Raw genomic sequence first — 6,269 nt, forward strand, 5'->3', positions numbered from 1 at the left:
TATATATATATATATATATATATATAATATATATATATATTATATATATTATATATAGCCTAATATATATATATATATAGAGAGTATACACGTACACATATATAAGAGAGAGGCAATACTTATGCATATATATAATTATATAAGAGATATGATACATATAGTAAGAGAGATATACTTATATTTATATATACTGTATTACTAAAGCTTAGCCGCAGTATTCATGTCATTCATATATGTATATGTATATATATTAGCCACAGTCACACTATAGCATATATTAATAGCCATAAACAAATTGTAAATACTTATAGTAAATTACATAAACTAAAGTGTATTATACATAAACATATATATATATATATATATATATATATAATATATATATATATATATATATATATATATATATATATATATATAAGTATAACATTATTTCCGGACGCCGGGTCTGGCAGCCGGGTTTCCCGGGCCAAGCCGCGAGCATACATACTATAAAAGTGTGTGTGTATTATATATATATATATATTATATATAATATATTATATATATATATATATATATATATATATATGACACACACACACACACACACACACATATATAAACATAAACTTATATGTACATATATAAGTATATTTATATAATAGTATAAAATAATTACAGAGTATAATAGTATATTTAATATATCTATACATATATATAAACATAAACTTATATGTACATATATAATTATATTTATATAAGAGTATACATATATATTATACATATATAAGAGAGAGTATACTTATATAAGAGAGATATACTTTATATATCCTTATATACTAAGAGAGAGTATTATATATTATATATATATATATATATATATATATATATATATATATATATATATATATATATATATATATATAAGAGTACACACTGTATACTTATATATACATATATATACTTATATAGCTAAGAGAGAGAGAGTATATATATATATATATATATATATATATATATATATATATATATATATATATATATATATTATATATATATATATATATAATATATATATATATATAGAGAGTATACACTGTACACATATATAAGAGAGAGCATACTTATCATATATATAATTATATAAGAGATATATACATATATAAGAGAGATATACTTATATTTATATATACTGTATTACTAAGTTAGCCCAAAGTATTCATGTCATTCAATATATGTATATGTATATATATATACACACACACATATACATATATTAATACATAAACAAATTGTAAATACTTTATAGTAATTACATAAACAAAGTGTATTATACATAAACATATATATATATATATATATATATATATAATATATATATATATATATATATATATATATATATATATATATATAATATAACATTATTTCCGGACGCCGGGTCTGGCGCCGGGTTTCCCGGGCCAAGCCGCGAGCCGGACATGCTTTTTGGACACTCTTAGGCTGCCCCACTTATCAATTCTAACAGTGCCAAATTTTCGAATGAAAGGAGGATAATAAGCCTTTCAGATTGAGGAGTTGAGAAATCATGGCTTCGATGATCTCCCTTGGCCTCACTTTGCCAGTGTCTGTTCTTGGAGAGAATCCCGAGGTTCAACTTTTTCTTGTTCTTTTATTTATTTATTATTCCTTTCGGTTTTAGTTTTGTATTTGGATCATAATTTGGTGTTGGAAGTGATGAGAGTTTTGTAATTTTAAAAGCAGATTGGGCTTGGGAGGAAAACGACCGGCGGGCTCTTTCCAAAGGGGAAGGTAAAAGTCGGTTTCTTTACGAGTCGTTGTTCAGTTATCTGTTTGTTCTTCTTCCTTCATTTGTGATGTCAATCATAAAAGCTTCTTTTTGTGTGTAAGTTACTTGTAATCTGTCGAATTTTTTTATTAAAATTTTAGTTACTCCCAAACATAAAGTTACTTTCTTTTCTTTATTTTACTGGGGGAATGAAAATGAAGTAATTTCATATGGTTAGGCGCTGTGTGTGAGGGTTGTCAAAAAAGCCCGCGGTCCGTACCCGAATTGTTTTGACATGGTTGAAGCCTAGAAATCTTGGCCAGGCTGGCTCCTGACCCCGGCTCGACTCTGCTCTAGGTGCACATATATTTTTTATTATAAAAATATTGTAAAAATTGGAGTTTGAGATATGAATACCGGCCATCTCTATGGAAGATTAAAGCCTACAAAATAACCAAACTAGTGTTATATTTGATGTCGTGTATACACACACATGTATTTGTATATACTTATTACTATATTGTATGTAAGCATTTATCTATTAGACTTACTTACACTACACACACAAACTTGACATGTACAACCAATGGATTATAAACATTTTGTGGAGAATTATAAATGCTTGACTCATAACATGTTGCATATCAGTTAGAATATAAACAGAGAAGCTTGGCCGATCTTGAACCCTCATAATAACCACCCAATATTCCTTCCTAAAACAATGCATACCAGTCGCTTGAGGTCTGGACCTCTCATCTCCTACTCTTGCACTCTTTTCAAAGTTCCTATAAAATCTAAGCTAGTGTAAATGTCTCTCAATATGTCTGAGCCCCATCGAAACTATGGAGGGTGTGGACCACTATCACCCTTTAAGACATTGCATAAGAGCACTTGATATTAAAAAAAAAAATCTTATTGGACCCTTAGTTGGAAGCCAACTTGACTTGTTAGTAGCAAGAGTTGCTACACACACAAAAATATACTTATATAATATAATACAAGTAGATAAAAACACATATATAACTATGTAATGTGTGTGTGCGCGTATGTGTGTGTAAGTAAACACATATAAGTACACTTATATAATATAATACAAGTATATAAAAATACATTTATAACTATGTAATGCGTATATATAAATAAGTATATTTATATATATTTATATACTTATAAGTGTATACTTTAAGTATATACATATATACCACGTAAGTATATACGTATATATTTATAACTATATATTTATAACTATACACATATAAGCATAAATATATATACGTACTTATAAGTATATAATTAATAATTATACATTATTAGTATACTCATATATACTTATAGTATATGTATAATACATGTGAATATGTGATACTTGTACATATAATATATAATTATATACATATATGTAAGTATATACTTATAATACTTATAAGTTACATATTTTTTGCAAAAGTTCTTAGTGATTTTTTTACAAAAAATTACAATTTTTTTAAGAAAAAAAGTAAAAAACTAGGTAGGCGTAGAACTGCTGAGACACGCCCAAGTCTTGGTCTGGGTAGGGCCTTTTGCCTAGCCTGGAAACAAATCTTCAGGCCAGGCCAGCTTGGATGGACACCCCTTGCGTTCATTAGATGAAAGATGTTGTTGAAAATATGAGAGTGAATTTAACTGAAGTCACAACGAAGCTGAAAAGTGTAGGACCAAACTTTAATTGAACAAATTTTTAAAATAAACCCATTTATATTTTTAATTGCCAAAATAGACCCACTTCGGTTTTATTTATTAAAACCGACCCATTTTGTGGCCACGTCAGCAGCGTGGCCACGAAATGAGTCGGTTTTTTTAATGTCGCCTCTAAATAGTCGGGGTTGTCAACCCCGACTATTTAGCTATGTACAAGCTAAATTAGTCGGGGTTGGCAACCCCGACTAATTTAGGACAATATATAATTGACCGGGATTGGTAACCCTAGAGAAAAAATTTCCTACAACAAAAATGGTCGGGGTTAGCAACCCCTACCATTTAGTAGAGGAAAAATTTTAAGTAACTGCCCGGATTTTTTGTCCAGGAAATAACTTGCCTGTGATGTTGTTATTGGTGTAGCGCCAGGATGGTCAATGAAGAACTGCTTATCATCGCGTAAATCTGCACCAACATTTTAACCAGTTTTGTATATGCTAAAATATAAAATCAAAATCTACAACATACGGAGCAAATTAAATATCTACTAGCAAAGGTTAAATGTAACACTGTTTAGTTTCATTTGTAATGTACTTACCGAGCTTAGTTCCTATGAGCACGATAGGTACATTTGGTGCATAATGCCTCAATTCAGGAACCCACTGAAATTTGAAGCAAGCAAGAAAAGAGAAAATATTCAGATTATGTTAGTGTAGTCTGTATAGAATCAAAATGCAATGCTAAATAGAAAAGGAAACTTGGATAACAGCAAAACCTTCTTGGATCGTTTTCAAAAAACCTTCTTAGATAAAAAATGGTAGGGGTTGCCAACCCCGACCATTTTTGTCGTAGAAAATTTTTCCTCTACTAAATGGTCGGGGTTGCCAACCCCGACCAATTAGATATGACCATAAATTAGTCGGGGTTGCCAACCCCGACTAATTTAGCTTGTACATAGCTAAATAGTCGGGGTTATCAACCTCGACTATTTAGAGGCGACATTAAAAAAAACCGACCCATTTCGTGGCCACGCTGCTGACGTGGCCACAAAATGGGTCGGTTTTGATAAATAAAACTGAAGTGGGTCTATTTTGACAATTAAAAATATAAACGAGCTTATTTTAAAAATTTGTTCAACTTTAATTTTCAAGTGAAAACATATTATTACTTATATTATTGTAATTTTAAAAATTGTTCTATACTTAAAAGATAATTTATAAAATTAAGTATTTAATAAACACACCTACGTCTTTAAGCATAAAAGCAAAATCTTAAAATTCAATGTTCATGAGACATTAAATCACTGTTAAAACTACAGTAAAATTCCAGATCTCCAAAATACTATTTGTGCCGTAGTAAAATTTGAATCTTTAAAATAGTGTTTAGCTACAATAAAAAATGTGGAACTTACAAGCACTTTTCACTCTATAGTGAAATTGGATGGAAGTCGTATCTTGTTATTTGATTGTTTTAAACTTATTTAAACACTAGAACGTGCTTAGCACAAGATTAATACTAGTTATCTAAATTGATTAATCAAGTAGACGAAAATGTTACCATTTTAGCTATATCTTATTTTCACATATATCTTTTTTTTTAATTGCAAAATTAATTCCTAGTCTTTATCTAAGACCCATCGACTTTAATTGCGCTCAATATTCTCCCCAACATTAATGAACTGTCGTAGCTCCAAATTATGTCATTAGCAATTTCTCAACTTTAAGAGCTTTGCTACACAGACCCAAAATATAGGACCAATAAGGGGGACAAGTGAGGTGTCCCCATCCTATTGGATAATGAGTTGGTCATCATTAATGATGATCAACTCATTATCCAATAGAAGAAGGACACATCACTTGTCCCCTCTATTGATCCCATATTTTGGGTCCTTGAAGAATTTTTCCAACTTTAAAGTAGGGAACCGTGTAGGATTTTGATCAAGCGGTATCACGATATAATTAATCATGGTCCTATCTAAAGTCTGCATTCGCAATTTCACAATTTTAAAGTGGGGAATCCAATGGAATCCTATTGACCCCACCGGACATTATGTAGCTCATATAAGACTATCTCCAACAGGAGATATTTGGGGGGGTTTTTTGCTCCAGCGGGTGGCTTTTAATGTGGTGAAATGAAAAACCGGAGCCCAAGGGGTGAAAATTTCACCTCCGGTTTTTCTCTCCGTGTGGGTCCCGCAACAGTAGATCAACACATGCATCAAGCCATGTGTCAAGGCTTGATTGGTTGGCTTTTTTTGTTTTACTCTTAATTTTTAAATGATATTTTGGGAGATAAATACTAGGAATTAAATTATAATTTTTATATCAATAATTTTTATTTTTTCACCTCTATAAATAGAGATTAGTCTTGTGTAATTTGGAGACCAAAAAAAATCTGAGTTTTCAACACCTCTATAATTTTTATGTTTATATTTTTTTGTTAATATAAAAATATTATCAAAAATTAAATTAATAATATATATTATTTATGTAAATATTAAAAAATTATAATTATAAATAAATGAGTTATATTAGTAATAATAGTAGTAGTAGTAATATATATGAAATAAGAAAAAGAAATGAATAAATAAGGTGAGGTATATATGTTGGAGTGATGGGGTTATAGTGGGTCCCAAATAAAGTAAAAATCTTTTGAAAAAACTCCTGCTGTAGAGATGATAGAAAATGGAGATTGTTGAATTATGTGGAGGGGGAATAAAGTGATGTGGCAGGAGAGAGAAGGTTAAAATTTCTACTCCTGATGGAGATAGTCTAATGAGTTTACCTATTCTTGTCTCAGACTTTTGGTAGAGCATGTATGGCTG

At 29.7% G+C, this 6,269-nt stretch overlaps 1 pseudogene; it reads left to right on the forward strand.

Moving 5' to 3' along the window:
* The window catches only part of LOC109820282, a 10,193-nt pseudogene continuing 5,436 nt past the window's right edge, over positions 1,513–6,269 (forward strand).

The sequence above is a fragment of the Asparagus officinalis genome, chromosome 8 (assembly GCF_001876935.1).
Source record: "Asparagus officinalis chromosome 8, Aspof.V1, whole genome shotgun sequence".
Taxonomy (NCBI): domain Eukaryota; kingdom Viridiplantae; phylum Streptophyta; class Magnoliopsida; order Asparagales; family Asparagaceae; genus Asparagus; species Asparagus officinalis.